This window comes from Falco cherrug, chromosome 6 (genome assembly GCF_023634085.1).
Source record: "Falco cherrug isolate bFalChe1 chromosome 6, bFalChe1.pri, whole genome shotgun sequence".
Classification (NCBI taxonomy): domain Eukaryota; kingdom Metazoa; phylum Chordata; class Aves; order Falconiformes; family Falconidae; genus Falco; species Falco cherrug.
Genome location: NC_073702.1, coordinates 55,452,807 through 55,478,436, shown reverse-complemented (window position 1 = coordinate 55,478,436; position 25,630 = coordinate 55,452,807). Strand labels below are relative to the sequence as shown.

The 25,630-nt window shown below is 40.6% G+C and overlaps 1 protein-coding gene across 22 annotated transcripts in view; it reads right to left on the bottom strand.

Annotated features, from left to right (window-relative positions):
* The window catches only part of EPB41L2 (erythrocyte membrane protein band 4.1 like 2), a 123,760-nt gene extending 117,731 nt beyond the window's left edge, over positions 1–6,029 (bottom strand). For 18 of the 22 annotated variants that reach the window (XM_055713387.1, XM_055713403.1, XM_055713392.1 and 15 more), the window contains exons 1-2: positions 5,926–6,029; positions 1,958–2,039 (exon numbers count right to left, since the gene is read on the bottom strand). The gene's annotated coding sequence lies outside the window, so the exon portion shown is untranslated. Of the gene's footprint in view, positions 1–1,957; positions 2,040–4,960; positions 5,024–5,925 lie in introns of those variants that run through there. The other 4 variants (XM_055713388.1, XM_027810365.2, XM_027810308.2 and 1 more) reach the window with 1 other exon arrangement.
* Between the last annotated feature and the right edge of the window lie 19,601 nt (positions 6,030–25,630).

Below are 25,630 nucleotides of genomic sequence, written 5' to 3'. Positions count from 1 at the left end.
ATGTTCTTAAAACATTGTAGTCAAATTCTTATCCAGGCCACTAAAAAGAACACCACAGTTACAGTCCATACTTCTCAAGCCACAGCAATGGGATAGCAGTAATTTACAGTAAAATCTCGTGTTACATTTAGCTGTACAACACTACTAATTACAGAGTAATTTCAACAATAAATATTTGGTTAAACTCTGCTTTGTCATCAGTGCAAGCAATTTAAGATGAAACTGATCTTTCAGAGAGTCCACACTTTTTTTTAGACTCTATTTTTATTTTCTGGTAACTGAACATCTTTTCCTACAGAACATTTCTCCAGAACTACCGCTTTGCAAACAGAAAACCGCATAGACAATGTTAGAAGCACAAGGGAAGATTCAAACCTAAAGCACCAAAGCAATCCACAGTTCCCTTTAAACTGTCCTTAGCTAACCCTGTTTCACTATTCAATGCCAAAGGCTCCTAGCAATGACCTTACAGAGCACACAGGCTGCATCACTTAGTAACAGCAAGGTAAGTTAAAAGACAGGCCATATCACACCCTTCAGAGAGAATCCAGGGAGGAGAAACCAAGACATAGACTATGAGCACCATGCTAGATAAAGTATCAAGGAAAACATCCAGTTAACCCCCTAGACACTGACAAAGAAGTCTCCAGTTTTAAAGAGAGGATCCTCCTGCAATGAACCTTCACAACAAGGTCTCTGAAGAGCCAAGCTACTATTAATAAAGCACTACATAGATGAATGGCAGTAGTACTTCATCTCTCTATTAGGAAAAAAAAAACCACAAACAAACAAAAAAACCCCAACAAAGCACTATTACCTGCATCTGAGAATATTCAGAGCCAGCCAGCCAATCAGTTTTTATACAAAAGGCCAACTTTACTGAAGTCAGCCCTTTAAAGCATCTCATACTTTGAGTCCAGTCTCGAAACATCATGTGATCTGAGGAAATTATAATGTGCACAGCAAAGGGTAGGCATCTGAAATTCTCCTTTATGAGGCCTCATAAACATTACCTATAGTTGAGTCCTCTGCTCTTGTAAGAAAGATAAGAGATCCATCCCCTGCTTTCCTCCAGAACTCAGGAAAAAAACCAGGGTATGGGAACATAGAAGGCAAGAAGGTAAAGAGAGTTATTTGAAAATGGAAATAGAATTTGAGTTTTGTTTTGTTGGGGTTTGAAGTTTTACATATCAAGCCCATAGATTTCTTCCAATTGTTTCTATTTTCATGGTAGTATATCAGATGTAAGGACCTACACAAATATAAAATGGAGAAACCAAACCATGAGCGGTAAAGTGAAATTAGAGTGCACTATTCAGTATTATTGTCAGCAATACCTATACAGTTTGCTGGGCAGGTAGCAGAACTTGCAAAGTTGCTGTAATACAGTGCTTGCATAGTGTCACTAAAACATCAGACACTAATGCAATGGAAACAAACTGTTATCCTCCCTCTAAGTCTGTTAAAATAAACAAGCCGGTAATCTTGCTGAGCAGTCCCACTTGCATTACATACAAGTCTATAACCTCATACCATACACCAAACATACATTTCTCATTTCACTAGCCAAACAGAATGGCTATTTTTGGATTACCCAACAGTAATCAATCAATATTCTGTTGATACGGTCTTCACTTAGTCTGTAAATCTCTACAAAACACTCAAAGACATGGTGAAGTCTATGAAAGAAATGTTACTAGTATTATTAACTTTGCAGAAGAGTTTATATCACAAACTTTTTAATTAAGAATTTAAGACTTGCTAAAAGTCAAAATATTTACTGTATCATTAATATCTTTTCCTGTATAATATTATAAAACTGACAACTCACACCATGTAGATTTATCACATCAACAGCAAAAACATCTGAGAAGTTGAAACAGAACACAGAACTTCACCTATTCAGTAAATTCCTACAGTGAATTTTCTGATATTAAAAAAAAAAAAGACAAGTTACCTTTCACTCCAGTAGAAATCTTGAAGATTAGTAGAAAGCAACCAACTATGACAACTGGATAATAGTGCTGTATCTTCTTTACCTATAAGACAGAGTTAAATTTGGAGTCAAAACACACCAAAAGTTATCCCACCAACTGAGTGAATTAGAAAACCAGGTAAAATGGAGCTATGTTTATATTAGAAGTCTATTTTTTAAACATGAACACCCTTCCAAACAGGAAGGGAAAAAACATACAGTCATTTAACTTGCACATTGATTTTACCTAAAAAAAAAAAAAAAAAAAAGCGTGGCAGTTTATAATAAATCTAACACTCCTAAAGTCAAGAGGAGCCTTTTATTTCAATTTAGAAGGCCAGAAATAACCCCTTATGATGCAATTTGACTTCTTGTATAACCCAGACTATAACACAATGACACGCTCCCACATCCCCTTTTCTTGCTCCCATACTCCTTCTCGCATTCAGCCATTGTGCGAGTATACAATGAACAGTTTTCAAACACTGCTTTTCTTGGGTTAACGAGGAAGAAAGCCCACCTTCCCTCTTCCCCACCCCCCAACTTAAGTTCAGTTCCAGAATGAAACTGCCTTCTGTATCAGTACATCTTTCTCAGGAAAGCATTCAATCTTGCTTTAAAAACACCTAACAGCAAATATGCTGTACAGTAAAATATGCTGTACAGTACGACCTTTGGTAAAAGCATTTTTACCTTACTGAAATTTACATGTGGTAAAATAAAATGTACAAAACTTGTCCTCTTTCAGTAATGCTGTATACTACAGACATAACTGTTAACTATGTAAATCATTCAGACTGTTTTCCTGCCATTGAACCCTTTCATAGCCACTATTATCTGCTCTCATCCACATTACAGGTAGATCGATCACCATTTTATTTCGTTTCATCCCTTTATAATCCTTAAATATACCGATCTTCTGTACTGAAACCTGCTTCCCAGTTCTTGTAACTTTTAAATTTTTTTCAGGTTATTACTATCAACTTTCTAAAGTTTAATGCCAAATGTGAACCCAGAATTCAAAAAGGATTGTACCAACTACAGAAAGATTTTATTACCTTGTCATATATTTTCTACATTGTTTATATACCTAGTTTGATTTTTTGAACAATGACTTAAAGAGAACTTATGTTCAAATTATTATTAATCACAACCCACAAAGTCTCCTTTAAATGTCTGTACTTTCCAGAACACTTTCCCATTCTCCACCTATGACCCACGTTCTTCATCCTTAAATATATGAGTCGGTAGTTGGCCACATGAAAAATGCATATTTTGCCTATATCCACACTCACCAAATGATTCAGATCATATTAAATACATTAAGCAATACAATTATTCTTCAGGTTACCCTCTCTAAATGAGAACTATATAGTGTTGTCACTGAAACCCCATTAACAGACCTCAACAAGTCAGAATGGCTTCAGAGAGTTGTCTTTGTTTGCTCATACTTTTTAAGTTATATCAAAAAGTGGTAATAAAATTAGAGATTTCTTATGATTTAACTGCAATTCCTGGAGACTTATCAAATAAGAAGTGGAACAAAAGGTATATTTCCAAAGGAATGAAGCCTGGAAGCCTATTCCATGTGACCCGGGCTGTTAAGTTTGAACTCTTCCCTCTTCTCCACTCTCAACATGTGTGCACACAGAATATGTACATATTTTAAAGTTTTGTGTAGACCATTCAAAATGACATTGTTCCAAGGCAAGCTCATCTGCCAAGGGTACAAACTGTTGATACAAACTTTAAGATCCATAACCTCTGAAAATGCAGAAGTGAAGGTCATATTCTAAGCCCAAAGGGAATCAAACTCAGCAGAATGCTGCAATTTAAGCAAGAGAAAGCAGCTCAACTTCCCACCATAGAGGTTAACACCAGACAAAAAACAGCATGACAAGCAGAAATGGAAACTTGTTGGAAGGGAGGAGAGTAGCAGCTGAAGCAGAACACTTCAGATGAATACCCTTTCAGGGCTGCTCCTGCGTAACCCAGGATGTCACGAAACTGGTTCTGAACTGTTCTATAATTGCTTGTCTCTGTAGCTTACGGACTGAATTTATCTGCTGTTTGAAACTTTAAAATATCCCACCAAAGGATACAGATTTACTTTTTAGATAGTTTCTATTAAAGAAGCACTTTGCCTTTTCAAACTCCCCAGGTCTGGAAACATGCAAGTTTATGAGAATTTGCTGAAGGCTAAGTTATGCAGAACTATGTGCTTATTGCATTTCACTAACACTCTGGAAGCACCCATGCTAGCAGACAGGAAAATGCAGCAGTAAAGCTAAGCAAAGCACTACATGTCAACGAAAAAGCCATAAATTACATGTTTTTAATTAAAAATGGGTCTTAGACAGTTTTACAAGAAGAAAAAAACATCCTAATTGAATTGTTTGCTAGTTGTTACTGGTATCAAAGCACCTTAACCTAAGTTTACTCCCTAGCTGGCTATTACTTGTTCCCTGGCAGTGATTTATTTCAGAAGCTGTTTCTGGAAATCATAATCAATAAGATTACAAATGGTCCGACTCCCTTTATGTCAATCAGTGATCATTCATACAGTAACCTCCTCTAAGCCCACTCTAGCCATGCACATTCATGCACAATACTATTAACATATAAAGGGATTAACTTCAACTCAGTGGGATATTCACCTGTGGAAAAATTTTGCACTAAAAATGTTACCACAGTGTTAATAGCGCTTTTGAGAGTATTCAGACTTCACAGCACTGTAATCAAAGTCTTACAAAAGAACAATAATAGGAAAGGAACTTTGGACTTAAATTCATAAATAACATCTCAAGTTTTTTTAAAGACCTCAGTGCATAATGTTCACGCAGGGGCTAGGTCATTAAATCTTGAAAGGTAGGCTATTTTATTAAAAAATAGCAGCTAAAGAACATACAATATGATTCTACACTGACTCTTCCTGAGGAGAAAGGAAATTAGGAACGTACAGCCTTTCCCAATTTCATCCCCTACCTAATTATTGATAAACAGCTTCAGCGCAGGGTCCTACATTTTTCTGCAGTTGCTCACTTACAGCTGAAAGAAAGAAAGAGCCAAGATGCAAACTGATGAAGTTATCGGAACGAGGAAGGGTGCTCTAACAGGAAAAAAACGTGCAAGTCTCCTCTCCTCGCGCAGTATTCACACAAGGGGTACAGGACAGCAGCCGACAGAAATCCGGGCAGATATTCGGGGGAAAACACCCCTCCCTCTCTCGCCCTGGACCAGGAGGTGGCAGACCCAAAAGCGCAGCTGATGCGGGGACGGCCACGACGCCGGGAGCCCGCCCAGCCCCGGCGCCCTGACGTGCCGCCCCCCGGCGGGGCGGGCCCGCGGGGGACAGGGAGCGGCGGCGGGCGGCGGGCGCTGCCCGCGGGGCTGCCCCGCGAGGGAGATTTGAAACTGAGCGGCGAGGAGCGGCACCGCACGGCTCGCCTCGGCGCCCAAACCTCCGGGGGAAGGAGGGAGGGGTCAGCCCCCTCTGGGGCCCCTGCGCGCCCGCGGAGACGGGAAAAGGCCCCACCGCGCGGAGGGGCCGCGGCAGGGAAGCGATCGCCCCTGCCGCGACCACCGCTCTGGACACGCTTCCTCGGGGCCGCTGCCGCCCCCTGCCGTCCTCGGCTCTGACAGCCCCCGACCTCCCGCCCAGCAGCCGCTCGGGGCCGGGAGGGAGGGGGCAGCTCTGCCCGCAGGATGATGGCCCGGCCCGGCCCCGCCCGCGGCCCCCGCATCCCGCGGCGGACGGAGAGGACCAGGGAAAACGCCGACGGATCCGGGGCAGAGCGGCCCCCAGGCGCACGGCCTTCCCCCCGACCCCGCCGCAGCGCTGCGGCTACCCGGCGCCCTCCTCCCCGCCACTCCCCGCTCCCCATCGCCGGCGGAAGGCCTCGCCCCGAGCCACACTCCCCCAGGGCCCCCCTCCCGCTGCCCGCCGGTACCTGCCGCCCAAACGGCCGCCACCGCCGCTCACGCTCACACACGAAATCGAAGTTCCACAACCGCAGCCGTCAGCCCAGCCCGGGAGAAACCCCCGCCGGCCCCGCCCCCCAGCCAATCCGCGCCCCGGCCGCCCCCGCGCCCCGCCCCGCTCCCCGCCCCCTTCTCCTCCTCAGCCGGGCCTCCCCGGCGCCGGCCCGCCGGCTGCCCGCTCCGCCCCCGCCCTCCCCGCCGAGCCCCGCCCCACCGCCATTGGCTGAGGCGGCCGTCAATCGGCAGAGCGGGCGCATCGCCCCCGCCCCCTCTTCCTGGGCCACCAGAAACGGCAACTGCCCGTCAGGCGCGCGGAGTTCCCGGCCCGGAGTCGGGCTGGGCTTACGGGAGCGCTGCGGGACCGCGGACACGGGACTGGCTGCCCGGCAGCGCCGCGGCCGAGCTGGGGCCCCGGCGAGCGCCGTGCCGTGCCGTGCCGTGCCTCTCCCCTCCCGCGGCTCGTCGGGCACGGCGCCGGCCGGGCGGGCGGTGAGGTGCCGCTGTCCCGCACCTCAGTCTCCACAGACTCGCAACCCGCTGATGTTGCGCGGAACGAGCTCTCGCTGGGCTGCGGGCCGGCGGCGCGGCGGGCTGCGCGGGCGGGGGGCGCGGCAGCAGCCCCGCTCAGGCCCCGCGTAGGGGCTGCCGCCAGCCGCGCCCCGGGTGGGGTGGGCGCGTACGCACCGGACGGAGCTCGGCGGGGTCTGGGCAGGGCTGAGCCGGGTGACCGCCTCCCCTGGGCTGCCGAGCGATCGCACTGCGGGGCTGGCAGCAGCCCCTGGGCACCCGTGGGGAGGGAGGCGGTCGAGGAGACTCAACCAGCCTCTTCGCTGTGCTGCACGGTGGGCGGCAGAGGGGCAGCGGGTGTGGGTCGAAATGAGCGGTTCGGGCTGGGCGTAAGGAAAAGCTTTTCCGTGGCTGAGGACAGCCCGGCAGGACAGGGGCTCCTCGGGGGTTTTCACTCCCGGGTGGCCGCAGCCCTGAGCAGCCTGCCCTCGCTGTTGAGTAGGAGGTTGGACTAGAGACCTTACAACCTGAATTTTCTAGTGATCTACAGTCATGATGGGGGCTGTCCTCCACTTAGCCAAAGGTCTTTCAAATGGCTTTGTGGATGCTGGCTGCTGAAAGGCCTGGCTATGAAAAAACCTGATGGAGTGTAATGGCAACTGCTGTGCTGCACAGGCTGCAGGCCCGGGGAGAACTCCAGGCAGCCTGCTCTTGTCACCTTCTCCACCTAAGGGCAAGTCTATTACCCTAGCCCTTTGAGCTCTCCTTTAAACCATATAGTAGCCTTTTCATTCTCTTTATTTCTTCCAGCATAGGAAAAGTGTGTCAAATCTTGGAGCTAGAGGTGATGCTCTGGCCTGCAATTTGTGCATGTATGTACAAGAAGGAAAGAAAAAGCTGGGAGTGAAATGCAGTGCTAACAGGTGTAAAAAACCAAACCCAAGAAAAAAGAAACAAAATGACTGCCTGGTTAAGAATGCAAGGCCTCTTTCAGCTTTAATCTTTTCCCATTGATAAAACTATTTATATTACATGCAGTCATACTGAATTTGCAAAATCCAGCACACAGTATACGTTGCTTGTACTTCATCCCTTTTATGCATTATAACTTAAAAGTTAACTACGGACTTCCCACCTTACTCTCATAGGCACACTGAGCAATGCCTTTTTTTTAGTGCACAGAATAGATTTTTCTACTTTGGAGCAGATCTGTGCAGTAAAATAAACTGTGTTATTTCTAGGAAAATTAGAAAGGAGGGCAGAGAGAGAAGAGCAGGATCATGAGGCTGCTGAGTGTTCTTTACAGAATTCTAAAGAAATTGTAAGATACTAAGTTTTATTTATCAAAATTTTCTGTGTGATGCCATGTGCCACATCGCTTGAATCTGATTTTGTGAAGGGGTTGAAGGATGTGTTTTCACAGTGCCAATCTTAAGGTGCTGGGGTCTCATTTAGAGTAGCTTACTACTGAAAATGGGGTTAACAGGCAATATACCGTAAATATTCTGGGTATTTCATAATGCGTAAGATCAAGAAATCAAATCCTATTAGACACTGATGAATATCTTTTCTTTAATCTTGGTGCTTCAGAAGTAAAAGCAGCCCTGCAGCTCATGGGAGTTCTGTTAAAGGAAATTAATGTAAGCACACAGAGAAGCAATGAGCCGGCAATGAATAGAGAGCAAGCAGTATCAGATATCTGTGCTTAATTCTGCATTGTTTATTCTGCATCCAGTGAAAGAGGTTATGGACCAATAATTAAAGAAGGCATTATAATGCATGAGCAGAAGCAGTTTTAATTCTTACTAGCTATATTGCTGGATGTTGCAATCTTCATGTTTAATTTATATTGTGTATAATCTAAATAAAGCTAATGAAGTATTTTCAGTATCTCTTGCTCCACATTCAAAAACAGCATTAAAACAGCCTTCAACTCTTTCAAAGAAGAGATGGTGTATCATTTTTCTTTTTCAGCAAAACCAGTCACTGTGGTTTTTTTCTTTGATATAGCAGATGCTATAATTATCAGAGCACCAACTGGGTTAGGATTTTACCTCTAGATGCTTTTTATATGCAGAACAGACTGTAAAACTGTGTGTGACCTTCCCTGATTGGTTTCTCAGATGCTTTAACATCTCTAAGCATGAAGGAATGATAGCAGAATATGATCTGGTTTCTCAAGAAAACAATGCAGCAGCTTAACATGCCTGCCTAAAACCAGTAACTGTAAAAGACTTAATTTACAGACACGACGGGAGACACTTATTCTCTACAGCTTTCTGAGGCTACCTGAGTTCACACTATCCAAACTGCTTTTTCCTATTGCTAGTACTTGTGTGGATGCTAGTATTTACTACCATTGGCCTAAGCAAGTTTAATTGGCACAGTACTAAACCCAGCTGCACCTGCAACAATTTTATCTTCAGTAAGGTTCCGAATGTTACTAAAACCACTGGAAACACCTGTAATGAAATTTCCCCAGATCAGAAAATTCAGGAAGACTTTAAAAGAAACTGCTTCAGACGCTTCTTTTTTTCTCTTTTCCTCTGAGAGACTCAGGCACCCCTGCTGAGAATCCCAGTTAGTGGTGCCTCCAAGTGGTACATTTATTTATGCAGATGTTTCTTCTCACAATGGTTTTAGGCTATTTGTTTCTGGAAAAATCTGTTGCCTTATGACAATCTTCCCTTCCTTTCTGATGCATGGGTTTGGAAAAATAAATAGCCTGGCAGTTTCATTGAATTAAGAAGATATGTTGCTTTTCTTTAAACAATATAAAATGTAATATAATTTTTGGTGTATGCTTTTTCCTTAACTCTCTTATTGTGGGACATACGTGACCTAAAGAGTAGCAGGACATAGACAATTTCCTAAGCAGAGTAATGAAACATTTGGGTAGCCAAATGAAATCTGTGTCATTCTGTCTATAGCATGTCACGTGGTGGTTTTCATAGTCTGACAAATTTTAGATGTGCTGCTGCACTAGCACTAGAGAAATGTCATTAATGCAGTTTCAGATATTCTCCTCCATTTCTTTTCCACTCTTCCAAGTTTATATCTAAATTTTGCATAGGTGCCACAGTGATAAGAACTTTTACTGATCTGTTGATGCACTCAATACACAAGATTTCTTGAAAGTGCTGGTACAGCCAACACAGTGTTTAACAGATAGAAAGATTGCAGCAATGCAATGGAGTGTAAACACAGCAAATTTTGAACCTCATATTAGAACTGCTGTCCGTACGTATTATAAATCTGTAGGCAAAATGGCTGTTTGCTCAACTCCTGTGCCAGCTGGCTTCTTGGCTTTACCTAAATGACACTGATGTAACTCCTCCTTTATAACGTTCATCCTGCAGTCGCCACATTAACCTGGCAGCACAGTGTCAGCAGTAACTATTGCAAAAGAAAATGAGGAAGAAATATTAGTTTCTCATTAGAAACTCTTTGACATTAAAAGAAAACAAGGCATAAAGAAAGATACTTACCCTGCCTTCTTGTATGTAAGTATTTCTCAATTTTAGATTCTGAAGAAAAAACAAGTAGAAAAAAAAGTTCCAAGAAGTGGCTGAAGTAAACACAATAAAACTCCATAGTCTATTCCTAGTACAATAATATAACTACTGTTAATTTGTAGTGACTTTAACTTTAGTTATTCAGCACTGGCACTGTAGTTTGTAACGAGTAAATTCCTGAGTGGTCTAGAAACTGGTCCTGAGAGAGTAACTCCTTCTGTAAAGTTTTCTTACAGATGGGAATAAGCTTCTAGAAGGCTACTTTCTGGAAAGGAAATGGATTTCCTTTTGTGTCCAGAGATCTGCCTGCTGGCAGGTCTGCTGGCATTCAGCAAGGTTCCAAGGCACTGGAAAAGTAAGTGAAAATATCTTCCGAAATTAATAGAAAATGTGCTCCCACATAAAAATGTGCACTAGGAAAAGAAGTTCATGGTACCTGAAATTTTACTGTGATAAAACTGCATTATCCATCAAGACACTTGTCCTGTTCAGTATTTTCAATCTATTGGCATATGAGGCTTCATGGGCCCAGTAATATGATTTGTATCCAGTGTCTCAGGGTTATGTGACTTATGCATATGCATGAAGTCATGTGAAAGGTAGCCTTTGGCATCACAGGAGTGGATGTTACTACATTTGCTGGCCAAGGAATGCCCCTTCCAACTTGATACTTCTTAATTTGTGATTCTGCTTTGTGTTTCTGGCAGTAGAACAGTGCAGTGGATTCCCTCTGGACTCAGATTTGACACATCAGATACAGCCCAAAACAAGAGACAAGTTATATTGCTTCACACTGCTGCAGTGTGAAGGAATGAGGTTTCTCACACCCCAGCTGTGGTGCTGACAGGGGGGACAAATGCAGCAATCCCACTCCCACAGCTCTTACATGGTGATTATAAGCTGATAAATGTTAATTGTGGGGGTTTGGAATTACTAAGATTCCAATCCTGCAGACAACTACCAGTAAAAGGACTTTTTCCTGTGAGTGCACCTTCTGAATTGCTAAGATTCTTCTCAGTTACTGCTATACTGGCTTGAGGGTTGTCCTCAAGTTATGACATGTTGCCTCTGTAGAAGGAGATGTTGATTGTCAGACCATACCATTAAAGAAAAGAAGCTTGCTTTTATCTCTGGAAGAAAAGGCACACCTTAAGGGCCTTTGCGCCTTTTACAGTAATAGAAGTTGTAGTTAGGAGTGTTAAAAGCAAAACACAAAATAACAAAAAATCCATAAAATGAGCAGTGTGTGGTGTAAGGTGAACAATGAATTTAAACTCTTTAGTCAACTGCAGATAAGAGGTTGGGGAGAGAACTGCAGGGGAAGAATACCATGTTAGTCGTGAAATTGATACCCATAGGTGATATTTGTCTTTTATCTTTAGATTCCCCATTTGTTCGATTCTGCAGTGTTGTTAAGTGTCAAAATCAATGCCATAACATATTTCCCAAACAGCATAAAACCCCAATTAGTATTTCAAAGTGACTGCTGATGTGAAAAGCCTGTATTCTCTTGATGTTGCTGCTTGGCACTGCTACCGACTGGGTAGTGAAGCGGCTAACAAATATTGGCATGGGTAAGTGGCAAGTGTCACTGAAGACCTAGATTTTGCTTGTAGAGCAAACATCCACAACAGATGGAAAGATCCAACCTGGCAGGCCAAGCAAGGCTTGAAATCAGTTATGCCAAAATAAATGTAGATGAAACATTATTGTGTGGAAATAAAGTAGAGGATGAAAGTAATTAAGAAAGAAAATAATTTACTTACTTCACAGCTGTACCTTACCAACCAATGGAGAGTCTAGGGGAAAATATTTTTAAGAAAAACAAAAGATCCATGTCTTTCTAACTTAGTATAAACATGACTGCTGCATATCTGGGATTTCAATTGCAAAGTTAATAATTTTCAATTCATATACAATCTCTGTTAACATCTCTCTAAAATGTTTCTGATCCTAATTTATTTAAGTACTGATGAAAGCTTCTGGACCCTGGTTGGAGAGAGCTTGTCTTCATCAAGTCAAAAGCTGCGATGGATAAATTTGGCACGTATACACTAGCTACAATTTTTAGGTGGAAGGCCATAAAGTAGAAAGCATTTGGGATGAGAGAATGAACACCTTGTAAAGAGGCCAAACCAGGCAGCTCAGTTGTACAGTGTACATAAAAGAAGGTGAATATAAAAGAACTAGAAGAAAATGCTGTCTAAGATACCATTGTCAGTGTGGAAAGGATTAAATAAAATGGATACATGTGCATTTATCATCATCATCATCATCACCATCTAACTTGCAGAGGCACATCCTATAGCTATCCCTTTAAGTTAACTCAAGGAAGTAGCCTACATGTCCTTTGTGCAGGGATGTACGTAGGTGCTATTGCTTCATCAGGAGATTTCTGCATGCCTGTATAAGCTCTGATCTCTACTTCTGCTTGAAGGATTGTTACTACAAAAGGCCTGTGGACCACTGATCATGCTGGTTTGTTTTCCTCCTAAGGATAAAGACTTTCTTGTTTTGACTTTTAGTTTGAAATTTCAGAATGACCAAATGGGGCTGCGTGAGAGAGGGCTCTTAGCTGACAAAAACTATGGATAATTATCACATTTGAAAAGCATTTTCGTGGGGCTCATAAATAGAATCTTGGAAAAAACATAGGCTGGGAGGGATGTTTTTTATTTACATTGGAGTCCCATGAGAGTTGTGCCAGATAGGCTAAGGTCCCATCCTGGTCTCATTATCCTTAATGATAAAATGGTTAATTATGTCACCACTGACTGTGTCTATCATATTCCTAGAATCATCTGGATTCCTCTCATAATTTCATCTCAGATCCTGAGACCAAGCTGTGGGCAACCTTATCACTTGGCAAAGTTCAAAGAAACTGAGGCTGATTATAACTCAGTATAAATCATATAACACCTCACAGGAACAGACTCACCAGAATTATTTAAAGAAATTTTTGTATCACAGTGTCCTATGGTAGGAAGTCAAACCATTCACTAAGAATTCTTTGGAAAGAGCATATCGCAATGTGACAGACCACACAATGAGATAAGATGACATCAGTTAATTAGATGAGTTACATGTTAACCCCACAACTCTGCGTTAAGAGTCTTGGCCTTGCTACTCTGACAAAGACAAATCAGAATATGTATCAGAATATTTGCAAAGGAATAAAGTCAAATCCCTGCAAGAGCTCTGAACAGAGTATTTCTTCACCTATTGGTTTCTAAAGTGTTTTAAGTTTCTACCACTCACTGACTTTATTTTCCTGCTAGGTTTTGAAACTTTCCAATGGCAAAAAGTTAAAAACAGGACTTCACACCACAGGCACAAAATCAAACCAGCAAGCCCCTGAAAAAACAACCACCAAAACCCCCAGGTAGCAATGGTACTTATCCATTTCTTCTCCTCACAATTTGAGTAGAGGGAAAAATACAAGTTTGATACCATATCCAACCACTTCAACCACTTACCTCTTTACTAAAAGCTAAAACTTCTTCAAAATAAAAAACATATCCAGCATCTGCTCTTCCTCTCTTCTTCAGGAGATGCGCTGAGCATCCTCTAAAGCAAGCTTCTCCAGGCCATACTGAGGACCACAGGATACTGGTGGTGTGGATAACCTCCCATTTCGTTTGTGGAACAAACAGGGGCAACCACAGCAACTTCTCCAATGGAAAAGTAATATTAAAAAAATATTTAGTCATTCCTAACTGTTCCAGCTGTGGTTCTGGCCTTCAGTTTCTCTGTGAGGACAGCGAATACAAGAGGCAGTTAAGATACTTATTTCTGTCCTGTTCCAAGTGCTTACATAAGATTCCTGACTTTTCTTTTCCTGGCTATTCCTCCAAGTATCTGGGAGCAAGAAAGCAGCACTACGCATCCTACCAGCTGTATACAGACCATTAGAAAACTGCCTGCTGATCCCATCTTGGAGATCGCTGCTATGAAAAACACCAAAGTTCTGTGTCTGTAACTGTAATAATAAATCCACTTCATTTGTTCGTGACATAAAACTTATCCAATAGTTCAAGCTTATCGATAGCTTACTCCACTGCTATGAAGATCCAGATATTTACAGAAATAACTTTTTTCATAGCAGTACTTCTGTGACAACCTAACTCCTCCTCATGATGTGACTCCATTCCCACATTTGTGTAAGCCTTTCACAGAGCAAAGAAAATAAAATTAATAGGGAATGCTTTTAAAGAAGTTGAAGAAGAAAGAAATATTCAGGTTGGTGTTAGTATTTAAAAATAATGTAAAGTTCCCGCATAAGCAAGGGGTTTATTTTTATTCATAAAAATGTGTCACTGGAAGTGTAGCATGTTATGTGTGTTTTGTGACACTTCATCACAACTAAGAGATAATTTCTTCTTCCAAATAACTTTTTTTCTCAGTACAGTCCCACAGTTCCTCTCTTAGTTTATCCACATATTTTTCTACAATTATGTGTGTTTTTGTAAGCAGACATTCCCAGTATCTCTGAACTTGTTTCCCAGGGTATGACCCAATCATTAAGGCTGAACCGGTCAAAGCGATTTAACATACAAGGATTTCAGGTAGGGTGTAACCGGAGGAGGGAATGCAGCCCACCCAAGTCTGAGGCTGTGAATGCCAAGTTTAACTAAATCTACGAGTAGGCTTTTTCCCTTTAACACACACCCCCCACCCCCCCACCCCCACCAAAACATATAATCAAAAGGTGAAGAGTTCAGTTACGGAACAAACAGGACCTCTTTAAAAATATGTAGCTGGCTATAGCCAAAGACAAACTATGATGTCATTGGGTGGGAACTTCCCCTCACTGTATGCGAGCAGCACTGGAGTGATGTGATGCAAGATGTGAATAAAATCACAGGCGTAATTTTAATATAGTCTGGGATTTAGTTGTTACAACTAATCTGCAGTATCAGTGATTTTCTGTTTTATACCTTTGACTGCTGTTCATCTGCCATAAGTTGGGGGCCATGCAATTTTCCATTCCTAGCCATGCTACTCTCATACGCAGACTGAAAGCTAATCTGATTTGCAAAGCTGTCATTCACAGCATCGATTAGGTGGTAGATAATGGTATTAATGCAATCATTAAATGGCAAGCAGCTTTTGCAATGTTTTCTTTGGAGAGCTTGTGGGCCCCCATCTATATTACAGCCACGGCTGATTCGGGGAACTTGGCTATTGACAAGTTACCCTATAACTGAGGTTTAATGTTTGTATTGATGGGCCCAAGGTTGCTAAGACCTCAGTCCTGCAGACCTTTAGGTACACAGTTCATATTTTTTGTCTGTTTGCAGAGCTAGAAACTAGTTTTGCCCACAAGACATTTCCCAAGCATCCAGTTAGGCGTAGATACCTTTATAGCAAATTCCTTAAGAACAGGCCATGTGTGCTGCTGCCAGAAAATATGTCAGGAAAATTATTTGAAAGAAAAAGTTATACTTGCATTGATATTTCTGATTCTCACTATCCCATGCAAGACTTTAATGATGATAAGAGAAACAACAGCTAAATCCTCGCTTCACTGCATCGCTAAAAAACAACCCCTTTTGACAGGAATGGGGCCTGAATTTTACCCTGTATATTTTACACTAAAATAAGGCTAGCAGTGTGAATCAACTCTTTTACTTTTGAGAGCTTAGATCAAAATAAGTTGAAGATGCAAATTAGCTTGCTGGTTTTTTCTTACTACTATATGGGTATTTGTAACATTATACCTTCACACAGTGTTTTGTTATGGAAAGATCAGGATTGACTATTACAAGTTTTCTTGATCTGTGATGAATTACATTAGTGTATATGTCTGAGAGACATCCAGATAAAACATCCATCTCTTTTACATTTTGCCATTCCCAGGAAGAATGGAATGACTATTTCATTTTTAATCAATTTGAGTTTACAATTTCACTTACATGATTACTTTTTCTCTTATTAATCACACTCAAGAAAAAAACAGTGGATAACAGCTTCACAATTGGCATTGATTTTCAAAGAAATCTATTGCCAGTTTTCAAGTACTATGTTCACAGAGGTCAATAAACTCAAAATGTACAGACTCATTTTTTGAGACTACAGAGTGCTGAAGGGGAAAATGTGCATCTCAAAAAGCTAATCTCTTTAAAATCATCCATCTCAAGTGTTTGCCTCAGGTCTTTTTTTAGCATTAAAAAAGTGTACCGTGTATAGCCATGACATTGCCAAGACATTTGTGATGTTTTGTATCAAAAATAATGAATATCCTGATTTTCAGATAATTGAAAATTTGCCTGACCCAAAGCCAAAAGCTTCACACTCTTCTTTTTTCCAATATGGATTATTCATTTTGTTTCTTGAAAGGAAGAATCAACAATGAATATCAATATTGGGTCCAGTTATTAAATTTCTTTGATATTGCATGTATTCATAAAATGTTTAATCGACATGGTCACTGTACTAATATTGTATCATTATACTAATTTTGATTATTATCCATATGGCTCAGCATTATTTCAGTTTTATACAAGTAAAAGCATCCTTCACTCTTAAAAACGTATGTGGCTGATTGTATTGTTAGTGAGAAACATGGTTATCATGTATGCAATTTTAGATTAATGTGAATTAGGTAGCAAGATTGTCCTTTTGGTTAGTGGTAATAGCCATTATATATATAAAATCAAAGACTAATAGCAACACAAAATATTTGTTTATGTCACTACTGTTTTGCTCAGAAAGTCTCAGAAACTTACTTTTGCATTCAAGGTCTGACTTGCACACACAGAGTAACATATATCCATGCAAGGTGTGCTCAGAGCAGGTTCGCGTTTCTTGCCAATTCCGCATGCACAAACTTCACTGTAAATTGATTTGATGTGTCTGCACAGCAGATGTGTGCTAAGTATTTAAACTGATTCCAGGGAGACCTCTAGTGCAATTCTCTGTTTGGAGTAGGCCTACTACAGCTTTTGATAAAGAAGCGGTAGCAACATCAGCATTGCTTCTAAAGTCCTTTGGAGCCAAGCAGAACAGTGGTGCCCCTTGCAGCTCCTTCCACTGACTCACCATGCTACCGAGATGGAGACATGGCTGACTTCCCCTCAAATGCCCTCCCAGTCCATAATCCACAAACCCCACTAAGCTGCACTGGGGCTTCCCTGCATTATTGTGGATTAGCGATGTTCTGTTGTATCACATAGCGTATTTATGCACTGTTTGCAGACCCTATACAATTTAACTCATGGCAAGCATTGGTCTGTAATCTCATGTACTGTCAAACTTGTTTAAGCCAGGTATAAAAAAAAAAAAAAACCTGTAAAAAATTACACATAAATAATGTTATGCTTACTCTACAGTAGAGTTTTATACAGCATACTGCATGTATACTTTATAGCCAAACAGTTTTTCACAGCCTTGGAAATGGAGATTAAATACCTGTTGGTGCTTTCAGCCATTCCTTTGCACAATGGCAGTCTCTCACAAATCTGTCAGGAGGCAGTGGTGTTCAGAGACTTCACCTGGATTCCCCTATACTCCACAACTCTTTTCTAGCAGCTTGGCTTACAGCCTAGCAGCATTACTTACTCTCCCTCTCTCAAATAAAATCACTAAGCCTCTATCCTACAGGAAGCCTGACAGTCAGCCTTCCCGCTTCTGCAGCCTTCAGTCACCCTGTTTTTGTAAGGTGTACTAGTAGCCTTCTGCCAGGTATGGCTCTGTTGAAAAGTGGTTCTGACATTCAAAAGGAGGAGCAATTTACAGGACCCACTGAGTTCCTTTAATCTCACCATCTGTTGGCTCTCTTTCCTACCCATCACTATCATATTGTCTCTTTTTCTTTACTTTCCTGTAGTGAGCCAGAGGGCAAGGTGCTGTAGGCAAGATCAGGGGAACTGGGAGAATCGGGAAGAGTCCTTTGCCAGGCTCCTCAAGGTTCTTCTTGTCTTACTGTGCAAGATGGCCAGCACCCAGGGTATTGGTGGCCCCTTTCCCCTGGTTTCCACTCCAACAGTCCACAGTCTCACTGTGCATAGCTGCCACAGGAAGTAGCCATTGCAAATACAAAAATATACCCACAGGCCCTACAGAAGGACGGCAGCAGTGAACTGTTTCCTCTTGTTCAGTAAGAAGGGCTGGAGCAAGCAGTGGAGTGTGAAGAGCAAGACCCAGAGAGAAGTAATGGGGGGCTGCAGAAGGACAGGGCTGGGGGTGACTATGTAGGGAGAAAGGGTAACTTCCTAAGAGTCTGCTAACAGCACGTGGAGATGCACACTAACAGTTCTGCATACTTCCAAACACTCACATTGCAAATCCTCTTAAGTTCTTCTTTTCAGAATAGAAAAACTACAGCTGGAGTTGCTGGGTAAAGTCATGTCCGTTCATCGCCTCAGGGCTCAGCCAGGGCACCCCACATGAAACACTGTTCTTTTTAAAACTCGGACCTCACTCAGCATCACCTGTCATCTGCAGCATCTTCCCTTTCTTCCTTTTCCTGTATGACTTGCTGCAAGACCCTGTATTCAATCTCTACTCTCTGTTATAGCTTCAGCAGAGTGATAAAATGTGGCAGGGACAAGGGGTAGGGAAGGTTCTGATGCTACTGAGAAGGTGAAAGCCTGAGTTGTATGGAAGTCATATGTCCTAAGTCACATTTTTTGTGACAATGAACTACTGACTACTGCCGTAGTCTTCAGCTCTAACACTAATATCACTATGGACAAATTGCTGCTATTTCTATGTACTAGCTTATTTCCTTCTCTAGGTACTCTGGTGGCTTCCCATGCTTTATGTGCCATTTTTTACAAACAGACAATACAGAGCCAAAAAAAAAAAAAAAAAGTCTTCTCTCCTAATGTGGATTAAATAGTGAGTTTCCTCTTCAGTCCACTTTATCCTTTTACTAGGATTGTAACTACTGTGAGGGCAGGAAAGTCACGTCAGATGAGTTTTGTGGTCTGTGAATCTCTGAACTACTTCCATCAGAGCATCTGGGGTTGTTACCTGACTCTCTCTTCTCCCTTTCCCACTCCATCAGGTGGCTTTTTTATGGTGCACAACTGTCATGGAAAGCTGGCCTCTCAAATAAAAACTGTATCCAGGACAACCTGCATACAGTAATGACAGCACTGAACTGTATTCTCTGCTCTCTGAAAAATGTAAAGGTTTAGTCAGGGGATGTGGAAGCAATGCCAGTAACACTGACTGAAATTATTATCCTTCTTGAACCATTTTTTTTTCCTGTTGACTTGAAGCAATCTTGGGGAGGCTTCTGTAACTTGCATTTCTGTTGAAATTGGTACTAGATGCAGCATTTATCAGTGTTTCTGAGGAAATTTCTAGGCAAACTGAACTGTAAATTGGCTATATGTATGACTGTGTCGTACTCTAAGAAATCACACACTTTAAAGAAGCAGTGGGAACACTCTTCACATGACACACAAAAAATCTCTTATGATTTAAATGTGATCAGACTATGTGTCTTTGCCATGTTAGCTCAATAATCCAAACTTCCCTGGGGCGAGTTGCCTGTGTGTCTAAACAACACACATCTGTTCTTTTTTACCACTTGTTTACATGTTCTTCCTCTCCATGTGCCTGCACCATCCTCATTTTAAAGACATTCTTTAATGCTTTGTTTGTTTCTTACATATATTTCATAACTGCATGCTGTAACAGCAGTATGTGTTGAGTGCTGGTTTTATACAATTTATGACCCAGCGTTTGTTTTTTTAATATACTAGTGTGCATTAAGAATAACTCCATGAAGTCATTCAAGGTTAAAATCAGGCTTTCTGGCTTCAGGCTGACTGTGCAGCATCGCAAAATACCACATAGCACGGTAATGTAACTAATGAATCTACAATAATACATACTATAATACATACTATAATACAGAGTAAGGGATTTAGGGTAGGAGAAAAAATGTAACTAAAATTTGCAATTTAATAGTGATATTCAAAACATTAATATATTTTTACTAAGCATAAGAGGAAAAATACACATTGAATTAAGAAAATACATTATTGTTTTTTAAATAATGACTTTTATCTGTTTTCTGTTCTCAGGTGTTAAACAGCCTGATTTTCAGAAATGCTGAGCAAATAATTATTCAGTAGTGATAAAAAAATAGTGCTGAATAGGTAGATTCTATGAACTCCACCATCTTTGCAACATTAGTATAATGCTGTACAATTAATAGGACAATGAAGATGCTCATTTTACCCTAAGGATGGAGTAAAACATTGATGCTGTTTGAAAACTGTTGCTAGAGCAGCCCAGTTCTGAGAATTGGCTTACAAACCTTTTTGCTTAATATTATTTTGTGTTTTCTCTTTACTATTTAAAATGTTCTACAATTAATAAGCCAGATAAACAGGCTGAAGTGGGTTGTTTGTATCTTTACTGAAATGACAATTGGTGCTACCAAAACAAAGCACTCAGCACAGGACTTGTTTACATGTTTAGTCTGCTTGCTTATCATATTTGAGTGCTGATTACTGCTGCCTCAGTCTCTTTTTCCAGAGTCTCTGGTTGCAAGCCTGGAGTGCAGCCTACAGTGTGGGTTTTTATAAAAGGGTTAGAAATAAAAGTAAAATTCACAGAGAAATATTTTCCTGTTTCTATGTAGAAATTGCAGCAATGAAGCATACAAAAAAATCTATGACATTAGGAATGGGCACATCTGACATTTCGTTCCTATAAAATGCACCCACAGATTAACAATGCATTATTCAGAAGGGAAGCCAAGGATTTTCAACGTATAAACGCAAACCAAAAAGTATTCCTGTACATAAATGGATATTGCTGTAGGAAAAAAAGGTTTCTGCTATTAATATGTTGGTATTACAGACTCTTAAAATTGGCAGAAGATCGGTGTAGAATTAAAAATCAAAACCTAAGGAACTCATTGAGATCATTATTCTGCTTCTTAGGCTTTTTTTTCTCTTTGTAAAGTAACTTAGCAATGCACATCTCTCTCCTATTTGTGATGGCTATAAAGAAACAAAAATATTTTTTAAATGTGTATAAATACTATTACATAATGCCACGTTGATCTCTGATTATTGTAAAAGCAATTATTTCCTTTGGACAAAACCCTCTGTTCATTAGCACTGAATGGTATTTATCAGTCTTTTTCCTGTTTAGATAATTTGTTCAGTGTTGATACATTTAAAAACATTCAATTGGTTGGAATAGTATCTGCAGCTTCCCATCAAAAGAGTGATGGCAGTAGCTGTGGGTCTAAATCTCAAAGCACCGCTCTGTAGACTTCCTAAGTGATTAGTACAGAGTATTATCACTTTCCACCATCTGGCTATCTAGTATGGAAACAATATTAAAGGAATCAGAAGACGTATACAGGTTTCAACACTTTGGACATAGAGTGTTTCACAGCAAAAATGTGGAAGCTGCGTTTAAAACAAGAGATATGTTCAAACATTTAAAAAAACCTATTTGCAGAGAATATGCCTGTCCTCCCTCATTTTAATTACTTGCAAGTATACAAAGCCATACATATGTGCACCAAGATAATACAGCTTAGCACATATACGCGGGCTGCATGTTTAGCATGCTAGGCGTGAAATCTGTTTAAATTAAGAGTCTCATTCTGGTTTTGATGTCACTACAATTAGTTGATGTGTTGGATGGATTCTGAGGCTTTCCTTCATCTAAGCTTTAAAGGTTTTGAAGTTAAATGCTTTGGATAAAGCTGAATTAAAGAATCATCAGAAATTTCTGTGTTAAAGCCTCACAATCCAATACATAAAAACTCTTGTAATTCAGTGTACTGTATATCTTTGTGTATAAAAATATCCCTTTATAAGGAAGAACAAAAGATACGCTTCTCCACTCCAGGAACATTACATGGAATAAAGAGCCTCTGAAAACCTCCAAAGCACAGAATGCAAGCTTGTGCTGCCAGACAAAAGTGAAAGCCTATCCTGTTTTCTCTCTCCCTGATGTAGTTGCTGTGTCAGATGAGGGCATCAGGGCAGATTCAAAAGTCAGAATGAAGAAAAGAGAAAGAAACAGTGCAGCGAGAAGTGTGGTAAATTCAGTCCTAGCAACACCTAGGTTTTCCCTGCGCAAGCCCAGCTTTAGGCTTTTTAATTTGTTTGTTTGTTTTGCAGAAGTGCAGATGAAGGTGGCAATTTAAAATGGGCTATCAGATTCCAGTCAATTCGTAGGTGTTACACTCCAGGGTACTGGGAGCCCTGTATCCGGTAAAGAGGAAAGCGGGAAAAAAAAGAGGTCTTTTCTCCTGTTTCTGTTTAGGAAGTGATTTCTTTACTTCTTTTTTAATGGTTTTATTTTTACCTCATAATGAAAATCAGTTTCTTTGCATTGCTAGAGAATCCTGAGCTTGTGGGCTTTCAACTGCACACATGTCAGAAAAGTTCACTAGCCGTTAATGAGGAAACAACAAATGTTTTGCTGAGCAGCATAACTAGCAGAGTCTGTTTTGGTAAAGATCTGTGTCTTTTGAGCCTGAAATCTCCTTCCTCACTGCAGTGATCTTAGGTCCTCCTCTGTCTTCTGTGGCACCTGCAGCTAACCTAGAGAAAGGACGGTAGTGGAGCTGAGCCTACCTTTCCCTCTGCTACAGAATTATTTTCCTTTCTCTTCTAGCCAGCTGTGGGGTTTTTTTACAAAGCTTGTAAGATGTTAATTGTTTTTAAGATCACTGTCCTCTAGGACATATGCCTGAAATTGGTCAGTGACTTCAAAAGCTAAAGGGCAATGGCTGACAGCACAGTCGCATGTGCCTTAAGAAACCAGTCTACCAAATTGCTTCCAGTATGGGGTTTTACATTTTGTATTCTCAGTACTTTTGGCCACAGTTCTCAGAGAATTGGTTATGTTATCCATGATAGCCAAGGAGTGTAATAAGTAAAAACCTATCAAGCACCATCTTCTTACCCAAAATTTCAACTTCTCTTTCTTCTCCATGTATCATGAAAAGAACATGGCATCTTTTCACATTGTGTACAAGCTAACTTACACATGAAGGCTGCAGATCCATGCAGCACTGCTTTTGTAGCAAAGCCAGCTCAGGCCAAGTCAAGTTGATGGTCTCTCTTCTGCTGCTCCCAATCTGATCAAATCTGCATTGCACTTTGCATCCGTATCAATTGTGTGAACAGAGCTGTCTGTGGACGCTAGGGTAAGGTGGCTTGCTAAAATGACTGTGACTTTAAAAAAAAAAAACCCAATGAATTTTTTTACGGTATTGTTAATCCAAATTTTTCCAATGTACTCATTCTCATCTCTTCCACTTTAGTGGTGCAGGGGCAAATGTGCACAGCTGCCGTGGGGAAAAGAGCTAGGAGATGAGTCTTAAAGTGGATCTGCTAACAAAGGGGAATTAATTTTGCGTTGCCCCTGAAGTGTGAAATTCCGTCCTAACTGAAGATTCTAGAAAGTTTGTCTTTTACTGCAGAGTAGATAGAATTTCATCTTGTGCAGCCACAGTACAAGGGCAAGAATCCAGGCCCTACCGACATCAGGAGTAAAATATCCCATGAATTCAACATCTTGGCACTGAATAAACTCCAATAGTTGTGACTGTACTAGGACAGCAGTAAAACCTGTGAAACATTATCTGTGGGTAGAATCTCCCCTGCCATTACGAATTCCAATCATTAACTATGGAAAAAGAATTGTTAAAGGACCAAAAGATAAAAGCAGTATTGCTCCAGACTTAACTGTACTGATCTTTTCATAATTAGTTAGGTTACAAAAAACTTTTAATTTTACTGTGCCTACATTTACATTCATAGTTTAGACAAACATTTTATGCAAGTATTTAAACTTTCCTGGTGTGATTTTTTTTAAAGCAGTGTCAATTAATACAGATTGTGATCTGTTTCCCATAAAACTGTCATTAACAGTGCAGCCAGAGATATGAACACGAGAAACATAAACAGTTTGGCAGTATTAAACCTGTGATTTTCAGATATGAAAGAAAAAAATGTGGTGCTGATAGGATATACAAGGAGAGACAAAAAGAATTGTCAGCCTCTGTGCACAGGGTTCAGCCAGCTCCTAATGACCTTCCATGGGCTGGTTCATAATGTACAGGACCTGCTCATGAAGTCCTAATTCTGGCAATTTATTTTTTTTTTCCCTGAGTAAGGAGAGTAGAACAATCCTCACAGTAAACACTCATTGACAAGGTATATGACAACTAGCACAAGATAGCTTTTGGTAAGGAAAAATACATTAAATACATTTTCCAAACAACTTATTTAGATACTTTATCTTCTGGTTTATACCCAGATATTTCAATATAGTCAAGAAACTGTAATAAGCTAACTCAGTGAAAGGTATTTGCTCTCTACTTCTACTAATTGTTAGACATGTATAGTCTATGGCTGAAAGCAGGAACACAACAGCAACAGTGTTTTTTTCTGATCCTAAGGGGACAGTATTTTTGGCAGAAATTGCCCTGATATTCCAAACCCTACTGTCTCCTTTCAGTATGCTAGTAGTTTCATAGCAACTATTTAGCAAGAAGCAGAGGGATTTAACCATCCTTTGCCAGCAAGAGGAGAATCACACAAAAAAAAATATGTGTGCAGCATAATCACACTAAGTATATGCCCCTTTTTGTCTGCAAAAGGCTTAGTAAAGATTCAAGTGTCCTCATTGTAGAAAGGCACTATACACATTTCCTCTTTTATGGTGTAAATCAGGGAAAGAATATGAAAATGCCCCTTTCAAAAAAGCAGATTTAAATAAAATATAAAGGACATTATCATTCCTTAGATAATTCCTTCTGGTACAGATTTTATTACAGCTTTACATCCTGGATTTCCACCAACATAGATGTCATCTCATGTAATTAAACTGTCCAACAGTACTGGATGCAATGAGTCACTCAGAAATCAACATTAGGAAATATACTTGGATGAAAGTGAACTTTTCAAGTAATAGTACTTTAAAAGATTCAGGAATAGGTATTTGCAGGAAGATGTGCCTTTTGTGGCATACAATTTACTGGAATTCTTATGGGTTCTTTTTGAAGTGTTCTGCCAGTAATTTAAAATGAGATTTTTTTAAAAAAAAGGTTAACACAGGGATATCACAGTTTTGTCAAGGCTTGAACTGATGGTACTTATCACACAAACAAGAAGTTTTCTTTTCCAGATTTCATTAGACAGATTTTTGTTGTTGGTTGGTTTTTTTTAGTTTTAAAGCAGACAAGCTCCATCTGAGATAGATAGACTGGGATATATACAAGCGAGCCATAAGACAAGCGTTAAACGGATTAGAAGATTGTCTTAGTGCATTACTAGCTCAGCAGTTGTAAGGATTGATGTTGTTTGGGATTTTCTTTTGCCAGTATCATAGTAAGTAACAGTTTAAAGAAGAACAGCAAAGTAGTTTTGCTGATGCTAACAGTAATATTTTTTTTTTCAAACAGGAGTGTAGAAAGAAACATGGATTCTCTGTCTGCACAGTACTAATGTAATGATGTGCATAGATATTTGAGCTGCTTCTGAATGAGTTAACATCACACTGGAAGCAGAACAAATTCATTAGTGCAGTATTCTCTTCGGGCTGTTTACCCGGCTAAGAAGTACAATATATTCATCCAGATGTACAGCCACAATAATACAGCCGTCCAGTTTCCAGTACCCAAGACTAGTTGTTAGGATCTGGACTGTTATCT